The following is a 13,537-nucleotide window of genomic DNA, read 5'->3' on the forward strand; positions in this document are numbered from 1 at the left end:
AGGATGTACACTGGTACAGATAGGAACTGGAAACACAAGGAATTCAGGACAGATGATCCCTTCAGAACCAGTGGTGAGAGTGGTGATACCGGGAGGGTGAAGCGAAAATGGGGTGGAAAGGGGGAACTGATGACAAGGATTTACATATAACTTCCTCCTTGGGGAACGGACAACAGAAAAGTGGGTAAAGGGAGATGTCGGACAGGGCAAGATATGACAAAATAATCTATAAATTTTCAAAGGTTCATGAGGGAGGGGGGAGTGGGGAAGGAGGAGAGAAACGAGGAGCTGATGCCAGGGGCTTAAGTGGAGAGCAAATGTTTTGAGAATGATGAGGGCAATGAATGTACAAATGTGCTTTACACAACTGATGTATGTATTGATTGTAATGAGTTGTATGAGCCCCTAATAAATTTTTTTAAAAAACCTTGGCTTATACTCGAGTATATATGGTATTTAATCATGTCCAATAAAAGTATCTAACAAGAAAGCAAGAACAATAAAATAAAGTCATTATGTAAATTATAGGGTCATTTACAACAGATAGTCATCTTAAAAACATAATGGCCGATCATATAAATCTGTTGCACACAGTATACAAAGGTTCATCTGTATGCATTTGCCTTTATTTAATACCTCATCATGATTATATATAATGAATGTTCTGTAAATTTTATTTAGTCTTTATAAATTAAGGTTTACAGTGTTCATTAATGATCTACTAAATTTTCAAGTATTATTTTTTCATAACTTCATATTTATATATCACTTAAGATTTCTGAAGGAGTTTTAAACAGAATATTTTAAACAGGATTTTCCACTTGAGAAATACACTACAGATTCAGTTATTTCAACAAATACAGCTTCAAATATTTTTTGTATAATAGGCTTACTTTATTTCTGTTTGCTCTGGGAGAAAGATGAAAATGTTTTAGTATAACGTTTCCTATTTTCTCTTTTAATTGCCACTTAGAGAATGCCTGCACAATTTCACTGAATACACTCTGTAGCATATACTTGGCATTTTTTGTTTCAAGACGCTGTTTTTTTCCTTCCAGGAATGCATTGTAACCTGAGGCCTGCTTGATTACATGACTGCCGAGACATCCAACCCAGAGAGGCAGCTCATTTCATCTTATGCTTATGGTTTCCTTTTCTCAGAGCCTTAGATTCTGAGCTCTCTGTGCATGAAAGTAGCCTGACACATAGCGGATCACTTACCCAAAACAGTGCCATCTAATTGTGAATCTGTGGATTCTGACATGATCTAATTGTTTTCTCCTGGGATGAACTTGGTAATGAGGAGTGTGCATAAGCAGAGGTGTACTTGATGGAGGAGAATTTCTGATATCATGTAATAAACTATCTCCCTTAAATGATTCTAAACAAAAACAGAGACAAAGCATAGCACCTTTGAGTGATTTTTTGGCTTCATATATATTTCCTAAGCATCGTATTTGAGGCCAAATGGGAAGAGTTGTTGGAAAGCCATTTGATGCTACGACAGAAGCAAAACTATGTAGTTCAGGTCCAGTGAACATGGATGTCAAAAAGGTGTCTGTCAGGAGGAAATTCTGAACCTGAGAGTTCTCACTTCCAATTATAGCAGCAGCTACAGTATAAAAATGCTGCAATGAGACCCAACTGCTCTCCTCAACTGTCAGTTTTCCTACTGTTGCTTTCTCTTTGAACAGAACCAGTCCTTCCAGGAGCGATGTTGTCTATAAAATGCTAGCATTTGTGGGTATGGATTTTAACTCGTCCGCAAGTATAATGTAGTATCATATGGGATCAGCTAATTTCTGCTTGAGTATTTTTTCATACAAAAGGGAAAGGCTTTAGCTCTTCAAGATCAAAGTCTGCCTATTGCCTTTCTTATAACAATGTCAAGACAAGGTTAAAATACGCTAGGTAACACTATCTGAGGAATGATACACCTTTAATAATGGTAGAAGTAATGGAAAGCTAGGTCAGTCAGTCCTACCAGCAGCTCATCCTACTAAGCCATTGGAAGCATCATTAAGATAAAACTCGTCAGTAGATGGCACAGGCATTTTCCCTTCAAGTCATGCATGTACTTCCTCTGGTTGGCCCTCGAAGTCTGTAATGCATATACTGTATTTGCATATATCTATGCCAATGTACTCAGTGACCAATGCCATTGATGTAAATGCTTTTTAGCTGTTATGTGAAAGGGAGAATGTAAAAGAAACTATTTTGCATAAGAATTTTTCAAAAACCAAAAAACAGTAAGCAGGCTTTCGATAGTTTACTATGCCCTACACATATCTTGCTCATCTACACCTGGAATGTCTTACAAGTCAAATGACCATATTAAACTACAGCATAAAGCCACTTTGTAGTCCTTCACTTATGATGGACTTCCAAATGATTATGTTTAATATTTAATTTTTCTTATGTTGACAAAAGACTTCTATCAAGTATCTGATAAGTATTTCTACATTTTTGTTAAAATGTATACAGCAAGACATTTGTCATAGGAGCCATTTTAAGTGTATAATTCAGTTGCATTAATTACATTCATAGCCAATCATTACTGTGTATCACAAGTTTGAACCAAGGAGCTAACATGGAATTAATTTTTCAACAAACAAACTAAGCAGAGAATCTCGTTACATAAACATATAATTAAGGTTAAAAATGACCCTAGACTTTGAGATTTGTTATCTCCTAGGCTTACTTTGGGAACCCTGATGGCTTTGTTGTTACACACCGGACTGCTAACCGCAATGTCAGCAGTTTGAAGCTACTAGCCGCTTCACAGGAGAAAGACAAGGCTTTCTTCCCCTGACACCTCAGAAACTCACAGGAGCAGTTCTGTGAGTCAGCATGCATGGATAGGCATGAGTGAGTGAATGAGTGAGGCTAAATTTGGTTAAGCTACATTATACTAAATGTGTCTTTGCAAAGGTGAAAACTATATAAAGAACAAACACATAAACTCATATCCGATAAACACAATAAAATATTTTCCCTAACCTTTTCCATTTTATCCAACCTATCTATCTATTTGAGAAAAACGTTCTTGAAAAGCTATTTAAAAAGGAATAAAGTGTCCTTTCCCAAATGGCATAGTTCTCAGGATTTAGAAATGTGGTCCTGAGGATTAGAAAGCATTTACTTCGAGAGGAAATTATATAGTGATTAAAGCATAGTACGGTTTCAAATTATACCAGGGATTTTATAGAGGGATTCTATTTAATTCCCTAAAAACTGCATAGTTAAAACTTCGAATATGATGTTACCCAAGCGATTACATGATTAAAAAGAGTGATGGAGCCCAGTTACCAGACCAATCTGAGAGGATTACATTGGTGTTCCAAAGGGAAAAGAGATCTCTCAATGTTACTCAGGTCAACTGTAGATTAAATAGAAAGTAAGCAAACAGAATAAATGTGTCTTACATAACTGAAAAATATGATTACTTTGAATGAAAAATTATGGAATTGATTTGCACATTTATACACAAACACATAATTTTATTAGCCCATTCAGTGTGGCTATAATTTATTGTTAGTAACTCAGAACTTGCAAAATTTGATCCTACTGCAGAGGATGTCTTTTTCAGGGATAAATAAATCACTTAAAATTAAAATACCTCCAACTACTAAAATCTGACAAAATGGCATGTAGATGATTCAACAATTTAGCTTGTACAAAGTCCCAATATATTTTTTAAGACTGAATTATTTTAACCTAGGGACCAGTGTAAAGGAGCTTTGACCTTTAGGGCTGAGACTAACGGCACCATGTACATCTATAACAACTAAGGAGAGTGAAAGAAATGTACTTGAAAATTAGAACACTGTAACAGAACCAAACCTATTGTCATTAAATCAATCCTGACTCATAGTTGCCCTTGGAGGGTTCCCAAGGCTGTGAATCCAAGTGGAAGCAGATCACCACATCTGTCTCTTCTGGACTGGCTCATAGGTTCAAACTGCTGGCCTTCGGGTTAGCAGGTTGACTGCTTTAAACACTGTACCACCAGGACTCCTTAGAATTTTACAAATAAAATAAAATATACATTAAAGTAAATCATTATATATAATTCTATATGGAGAAAGTATATATAGAAAATTATTTCTGTAATTATAGGCTTGCTCCTTCATAAGACAGAAATATAGTAATATATATCCATCTTTTCCCAACATGTAACTGAGAAAATAGAGTACCTCTGTCTCTTTGAAAATGTTAAAGACTCAAAATATCATAGGGATTTCTTTATTTGTTACAGACGTCTCTCTGCTTTGCTGTTATATACCTGGAGCTTGAAAGGTCTCCACTTATTTTCATTCTCATGCTGATGGGTAAAATGGCAGTTGAATCCTATATCTAGTAATATGGATTTTTTTACTATTTTATTTTCTTGTATCTGGAGTGCTCCTTGGAAAGAAGAACGGCAAGAATTCTCACATACTTTGGATCAGTGATCAAGAAGGAATAGTCCATGCAGAAGGACATTATGCTTAGAAGATTAGAGAGTCAGGTAAAAAAGAAGAGCTTCAGTGGAATGAATCGACACCACGGCTACAATGTTGGACTCAATGTTGGACTCAATGTTGGACTCAAGCATCAGTGGTTCTAAAAGCATCTCCTCCTCATTCGTACAAAGGAGGACACCACTCAAAATGAAAGGAACCAGGAGCCTCTTGTTTAGTCAAGATCATAGTGAAGATACCTTTTTACAAACACAGGACCTTGGCTTTGTTTGGCTTGAGAATATTCTGTATATTATTATATTTCAAATTCAAATAAAATCATTGGTTGGAAGAAAAGATGTTCATGAAACTGTTATTATTACACCTGACCTGTCCATCATGATTCGTCCTCTTCCTTTAATACTAATGAAGAAAACAGAGGTGCTTGGCTCCTTTTCAGTATGCCTTTACTACCAACCATGTATCAATTTCTACATCTCCCCATCTAAACTCATCATCTCCTCCCCACTCTTTCTCTGTCTCAAACTTAAAATAATTTTCTTTTATATTATGACAAGGAAGATGTGTATTCAAAAAATGCTAATTAATCATATATTATTATCATTATTTGTTTCTTGTATAGTAAGTCTACAAAAATTTATTTACCGACGATAGTTAAAGTGTTTAGATAACAATGTTTCCCAACTACTCTTGCCTCTAGGAGTGACCTTGTGACTAAGTCCTGCCCAAAGAGATATACATATGTAGAAGTAGTTAGAATGGACTTCCGTTTGCTCTCATGAACTTCAAAAAGCCAAATCCACTGTCGTCATATTAGTTTTGAATCACAGCGGCCCTAAGAAGACAACCAAATGGAGCTCATTATGACTTTTTCATTAGCTGTCCCCTGCCTGCTATGTGGACATATTAACCAAGTTGCAGCCACTATTTGGGGACATGAAATTTAATGAAGATAAGAAATGGATGGTGGGATAGCACAGCTGCAGAAACCTCTGTCTCTGTTGACACTGGAGGGCTATCACCTTGACCTAGAATGCCTATCCATTCACACGTGGTGCACTGAAAAGAGAAAGAAACTCTTACTTATGTTAAACACTTATATCTAAGTTCTCTTGTTAGCATGGTAAGGCAATTCCTTACTAATGCATTACACATGCTCGTTCCCCAAGACTCCTTCTCAACTCTCACCTTATGATCCAGCTTAATAGCCAATTAATTCCCAGCTCCTGTCAGTTTAATTTCTTAAATTGATTTCACAATTTCTCCTTTCTCTCTATCCCCACTTTCATTATCTTAGTTCAAACACTTGTCATTTGTCACCACACCATTGCAGCCAAATTTAGCTCATCTGCTTTCGGTGTCACTACCCTGGAGGATGTCATTCACACTACTGCCAGACTTCTCTGGAGCTGCTCTCTGATCACAACTACCTTCTCTCGTCCTCAGGATTAAACACCTCAGTGACTAATCCCACTCATTAGTTTCAGTTATTTAATGTTTTTAATGTTTGGTTTAGCATGGAAAAAATAAGAATCTTGAACACTGACTTTATTTATGCCTTTATTCTACAGAAATAGCTAAACAATTGGTTGCTTCAGTTTCCTAGTATGATTAATGTTGTGTCGACTTGATTTGGCTAGGATTCTCAACGGTTGGGCATTTCATATCTATTAGTCCCCCTGACCTTACTTAACAAAAAGTATCATGAGAAATCATTACAAGCCTCCCTAACAGGACAGGATTCTGGCAGAATGCAAGAATATTACGGAGGTCACAGTCCTGATGCAGTCAATTGAAAGAATGTTTCCTTGGGTGGCTCGCTTTCAATAGAAGTGGATGCCGGGAGAAAGCGTGCTGCATCTGGATTTTCCATCCGGCTCATGGACTTGTTCCTTTGGACTTGAGCTACCAGCCTAGCATGTTGTCTATCAATCCTATGTGGCATCAGTGGCCTGCCAGCCTTGAATTAATTCAGCTCTGTAGCCACAGGCCTGACCTGATGACCTTGGTTGTCAAGCTGATGCTTTTGGTCTTCCTGAAAATCTTGGGTTCAGAAGCCTCCACAGCTACAAGCATCAGGAGAAGCCTCCAACCTAACATTTGGCCCAGTTTTAGAATCTGCCTAGACTTGGATTGGCTAGCTTCCACCACTTCCATATATGGGAGTGCCCCCCAAAATGAAATTTTTTCCCAAAGTTATTGATTTATCTATTTATCTATCTATTTATTTATTTAACAAAACAACCTTATCACCTTCTAATTACTCTCCATTTCACTTAATATGTTTGTCAAATCTGGGATTCCATTTTTGGAAACAGTTTTCAAACTCTCTGGATGGCTGACAGGACCTCCCTCATTTGTTTTGTTTTTATTTTCACCTCTTCTAAGTCATCAAATCACTGTCCTTTCATGTCCTTCTGCATTCAGGGAAAGAAGTCCCATGGACTGAGGTCAGGTGAGTAAGGTGCAGGGGACAAGAGAGGCATGCCATTTTGGGGCAGAAACTGGCTCATTGAGAAGATTGCGTGAGCAGGTGCATTGTCATGGGGGCAAAACCAGTGCCCCAGCTCCCACAAATCAGGCCTTTTTTCTTACACTATCACACTGTTACACCATCTTTTCAGAACCCCCAAATAGAAAGCTTGATTACCAGTCTGACCTGGTGGAATGAACTCCAAATGCACTATGAGTCAACATTTTCATCCATCCAGGAAGTTGGTGGATGTCCAGATGAGGTTTGTCACCCATCAACATTTCACCTTTCTTGAAATGATAGAACGAACCACTCATACACTTGAGTTTTTCCCATAGCGCTCAATGTCCTTTTAGGCTGACTTCAACACCACAACAGTTTCTGCAGCACCTCAATGTCCTTTTAGGCTGAGTTCAACACCAGAACAGTTTCTGCAGCACCTTTCCCGAGCTGGAAACAAAAGTTCACAGTGACACCCTCTTCTTTTAAGTCAGCCATCCAAAAAAAAAATGAGGTTTGCCCCAAACTGCTTTTATGAAAAATTCACTACAGAGAACTTTCCCAGGTGGTGTCACTGCATGCCCTCAGAACGAGTTGCTTGATGTTCACCTAGTGGAAAAAACGTGTACTATAAAAGATCCTCTCAACAGAACTTTTTGCTTTTTAGATATGTATTTATAAGCCACTGACTTTGCTTTTTACTTATGTATTTTTACATATGTATTTACAAGCCATTGACTTTGCTTTTCTAGAAAACCCAGCCTAATACACCTAGATATTCCTTCTTTGTTTTGTCAGTGCTAATGTTCTTCTCAGATTGTTGGCTACAGAACTTTTGTTTATCAATAAAAATATTTCTATTTGAAAATTTTACATATCTTGCATGTTCTGAACCCAACTAATGCCCATTCTGTAATATTCATTGCTGTTATTGTATGTCACTTTTCATTGTTATTATTTATATGCATGTCTGTTTCCTTAATATTTTGAAGAACTCAGGGGAAAATAGAATTTATTATTTATTTCTCTAGTTTCTGCTTCAGTGTCAAAAGAATAATTATTCTATGGCACTGAAGAAGTGTATAAATTTTTGCATTATATGATGGTACCTCATTATACTATGGAAACTGATAGCCAACAAAATCCCCAAATGGAGCATCTAAAGTGAAGTCAGATCCTTAAGAATTGTGAAAGGTGTGTGTCTCTTCAGTAATCTTTGCGATGATCTTACACTGACTACTGTCGTCAATGGACTGGTCCAGGAGAACAGGCCTTGTACAACTGGACAAAGAGTGAGGTGGCAGCGTATGACATGAAGAATGGTGTAGCACGCAGAATGATGGATGATGAATAACAGCGATGACTCGACTTGCACAGAAATAGAACAATCAGATCGTAAACTAATATCTTACTGAAATCCTTTTTTAAATGTCATTATAGAAAATGAATCACTCTACCCTGTGTAATAGACTGGTTTTTTCTTCCATATCCTTTGGTTTACTTGCCGTATGTAGCAGTCCAAGCAATAGATAATATTTACGTTTAGTTTTCAAAGTTTAGCAAATGTATATGCACATTCCCTTCACTTAGAGAACACCTCAATATTTGACATTTCACATTTGCTCCACAGTCAATAATCTGTCTAAATCATATAAAACTAGGTAAGAACCTATGTGCTTTAATTAAAGCAATCTGTGGAGGCCTATTTTTTAGGACCTACAATTGAATGTTCTCCCACTGACCTCAGTATGAACTTTGTTCTATAGTTAGGTGCCAGCAAGTTGGTTGCAACTCACAGGCCGTGTGCACCACAGAAAACCACACACAACAGCACCGCGGATGCTATGGCCTCCTCCAATCATTTAGAGTCCATTGTATCAACCTCCTTGTCACCCCCTCTTGGTAAGGGACTTCCTCGTTTTAACTGCCCCTCCGCTTTGCCAAGCAGGATGCTCCTTTCCAGGGACTGTCTCTCTTGATAATGTGTCCAAAGTACATGAGAGAAATTCTTATCATCCTTGCTTCTAAAGAGCATCTGGCTGCACTTTTTCCCAGAATGGTTTGCTCTTCTGGTAGTCAAAGATACAAATTTCTTTGCCAATGCCATATTTCAAGAGTACCAGCTATTGTGTGATCTTCCTTGTTTTTTCTCCAGCTTCCACATGAAAATACAATGGATTGGGTCAGGCCCACCTTAGTCCTAAAAGGGAAAATCTTGCGTTTTAACACTTTAAAGAAGGTTTGTGCCCAGATTTGTCCAATGTAATATGTCATTCGTTTAGTTTAGTTTTTTTCTTTATGTCAGGTTTACAAATGCAGAGCCAATGAATAGTAGCAAAGTAAACATGTGCACCATCAAGTATACCACATATTGAATAAGGAATACTTTTCAGTATTAAATTAACCTGACCAAATATTAAGAATAATAGGAATGGTTAGATCATTTACTATAGCTAACTTCAGATAGTGTTGTATTCTGTTTTAGAGGGTCACATTGAGTCAATCAATTCAATAACAAAATATACTATGAATAATTTTAAGTCAAAGGATCCAAAGAGAAGTTATTTTTTAAAGCAGTTATATTGTTATAAGCAAATTTAAACTTTAAACTTACTATCAGAAAAGAGGGTGATAGGAAACTAAAATAGATGGAATTAAAAAAATTAAATATAAGATATAGTAATGTTGAATGTCGCTAAGCATTTCGAGCTTATAAAATGCTGTACAAGAGTCTCTCTCTTATGAAGTTGTATACTAAGAAATATATGTACAAATCCCACTATATGTACCATTAAGTCAATGCTGACTCTTAGCAATTGTCTGTGGGCTTCTGAGACTCTAACTGTTTAAGAGGGTAGAAAGCGCAGTCTTTCTTCCATGGAGTTGTTCTTGGTTTCAAACTGTCGGCTGTGATCCGAATGAACAGTCATTTGATTTCTTGACTGTTGCTTCCATGAACACTGATTATGGATCCCAAAAGAAATCATTGGCAACTTTAATCTTTTCTTGGTTATCATGATGTGCAGTTGTCAGGGTTTGGGGTTTCTTGACCTTGCGCTATAATTCATACGGAAGCTGCAATCTTTGACCCTCATCAGCAAGGGCTTCAGGTCCTCACTTTTAGCCGGCCAAGTGTGTCATCTATATCGTGATAAAAGTCAGTAAGTAAGTGCATGTATCTGACCCCCTCTGAATTCTCTATTGACTCCAAGCAAGAATCACACTTGCCTTCACATTCTGGCCTTTCTGACTTATTCTGACACCAGCAATTCCTCCCATACCACTTTACATCTAAGCATTCATTGCAATGGTCACTCAGAATTCACAATAACACTAATAACTATGAGAGGGCGGTATTAAAAAAGTGAATAAGTTACCACAAGTCAGGATCAGCAAACAGTAAGGATATTATCTTTGGTCTCCCCAGCCAGCAAACGTGTCTCTCTCTAGTCTTCAGTTTCTCAGCCATATAATGTCTTGGTCTTGGCTTCCTTGGTCCAGGAAGCTGCCCTGCCTATTGCTCTGTCCCACCGTTCTTTAGTCTCAGGCCAGATGAAGAGAACATGTCTCAGTCCTGGAGCTGGTTCTTTAAATCTCCAGGCTACAGTCTCTGGTGCCTCTTGCCTTGGACTTTCAGAGATGATCCTGGGATTTCTTTCTTTGCTGCTGCTTCGAAGATGATTCATCCTATTGCCAGGGGGTGGTAATGAAACCTGATCAATCTGTTCTATTTGTATTAAACACATCCTTCTTGCAGAGCCTCACCCAATCATATGGTGGGAATGACAGAGATATGGATGGGAGAGCCATATTAAGAAATTTCACTGTACCACATAAATACAGAAAGTCGTTACTAAGCTTTTCTCCATTCCTGGTACTTTGTTCTTCTTTACAAGTCTAGCTTCTGAGTTTATTTGCTGAGCCTAGCACTTGAAAAAGCTATCGTGAAAGGATGCAATCCTGATGTACAATGTTCCTGATTTGAACCACACACTGTTCCTTTGTTCTGTCCGTGCAGGGGTTATGCCTGAGCACATTGATGCGTTTTTGAATTTCCATTCTTCTCAATGTGTTCCACAGTTAGTTTGCCACACAGTCAAATGCCTTTCCGTGGTCAATAAAACACAATGAAACATCTTTCTGGCATTCTCTTTTTTCAACCAAGCTCCATCTGAAGTCAGCAATGGTATTTCTTGTGCTACATCCTCTTCTGATTTCAGCTTGAATGTCTGGCAGCTTCCTGTCAATGTATGCCTCCAACCATTGTTGAATCATCTTCAACAAAATTGTACTTGTATGTGATATTAATGATACTGTTCAATAATTTCTGCATTCTGTTTAGTCATCTTTCTTTGGAATGTGAATAAATACTGCTGTCTTTCTGTCAGCTTGCCGGATAGCTTTCTTCCAAATTTCTTGGCATTGGAGTCCTTCCAGTGCTTCATAAGCCCCGTGCTCCTTGAAACTTTCCAATTAGTATTCTGCCAACTCTTTGAGTCTCTTTTTTTACTAATGCTTCAGTGCAACCCAGACGTCTTACTTCAGTGCCATCTGTAATTGATCATATGCCACCTCTGAAATTGGTTGAGTGTTAACCCATTCTGTGTGCTACAGTGATTTTGTGCATTCTTCCCATCTTGTTTTGAGGATTCCCGGATCATTCAATATTTTGTCCAGCATTTTAAATTGAGCTTAAATTTTTTTCTGTTTTTTCAGTTTTTGATATCAGAGCACGTCTTCCCCTTTGACTCTCTAACTCTAGATCTTCGAACATTTCATTTATAATATTCTGCTTTGTCTTCTCAGATTACCCTTGGAAATTGTCCGTTCCTTTCATTTATTCATCTTTCCATCTGTTTTGGCCACTCTGTGTTACAGAGTAAGTGCCAGCGTCTCTTTGGACATCAGCTTGTGTGTTATCCCTCTCTCTTGTCTTTAGGCCTTTGGCTTGCTTCATTTACGATGTTCCTGATGCCATCTTGCAGCTTGTCAGGCCTTCTGTCACTGCTCAGTGCATCCAAATGTTTCTGAGATGTTCTTTAAATTTAGATGGAATATACTTAAGTTTCTATTTGGACTCTTCTGAATTTGTTTTAATTTCTCCAACTTCAACCTGGACTTACATATGAACAATTAATAGCCAGTTCCACAGTCAGAACCTGGTCTCCTTTTGGGTGCTGATATTGAGCTTTTCCACCATATCTTTTCACATATGTAGTCACTTTTATTCCTGTGTCTTTGACATGTTGAGGTTCATGTGTAGCATTGCTATTACAGTTATTGGATAAAAAGTATTTTTAATGAAGAAATTGTGCTTTCATGTGTTGACTAAAGTTACACAAAACACTGAAAGAGGGAAAACCAATGTCCACCCTCAGTCCTAAAGGAATGGGACTTAAGGTATTTCCCCTGGCTGAAAGTTATGCTATTTTCCCATGTATGTGCTGGGGACAGGATTCATTTATGGGTGGACTGGATCTCAAGTGTACATTTAACACTTTTTGCTATAATGTTTCCAGTAAACATTACATAGATACTTCACAAAGCATGCTCAATTCAATTCAAAGTGATCCAACAAAAATTATTAAGAATCTACTATGATCCAAGACCCAGCTGCCCTCCTCTGTACAGTTCTCATTTTTAATAGGGGTAGAGAATTAATGATAAACATAATAAATAATTGAAATGTGATTTTCTGGTATTCTAGAAGATTTTAAGTGGCATAAAAAGATAGAAGAAGATCAGATGAAAGGGAGATTGAAATATTTAAGAATGGGCTCTTTCTGAATCCAGAATTACATGGAACTTTTGTCAACTCGAATCTTCTCTCACAGAGCTCACGTAGGCCCTGTCTTGTATTTATTCTTACAATCTCTCCTTCTCTTTAAAGGTACATAGGTTGGCATCTTTTTCCACACCCCTTCCATGAAGTTATGTCATACATTTGTAATGAAGTTAGATTGTACCGACTCTCTACATTCAGTCCTCCCACCCTTGACATCTTAAGTAGTTAGTAGGAAATTGCATACATTAAAGCTTTCCTTTTGTTCTGTTTATAAATTTCTGTGGGTTTTAAAAAACAATATGAATGGATATACTTCTTGAGCATAACACAGAACAAGAGAACACTTTCATTGCACCAAAGCCCCTCTACTTCACCTACTGAACTCTTGCTCCCTCCCCAGTTCATTTGAAAGTTCATAACTTCTTACCACTATGGCTTTTGCTGTTCCAGAATATCACATAGCAAAACCACACAGTATTTCTTGTATCAGATTGCCTTAAACCACTTAGCGATATGCATATAAGGATCATCCACACCTTTTTACTACTTCACAGCTTCCTTTTGTCTTTTTATGACTGAAAAACAAGATAGTGTACGAATGTCTCACCGTTGGTTTATCCATTCACCTGTTAAAGAACATTTTGTTTGCTATGAATTTGGGAAATTAAAAACGAGGTTGTTATTAACATTCCTATGCAGCTTTTTGTTTAAAAATAAGTTTTTGAATCAATTGAGTAAACACCTTGTAGCACAGTGGTTGGCTTGCACAGTAAATCGATGTTTAATTTTCTAAGAATCTGTCAGATTTTGCTTGAA

Source organism: Tenrec ecaudatus, chromosome 9, assembly GCF_050624435.1.
Source record: "Tenrec ecaudatus isolate mTenEca1 chromosome 9, mTenEca1.hap1, whole genome shotgun sequence".
NCBI classification, from domain to species: Eukaryota; Metazoa; Chordata; class Mammalia; order Afrosoricida; family Tenrecidae; genus Tenrec; species Tenrec ecaudatus.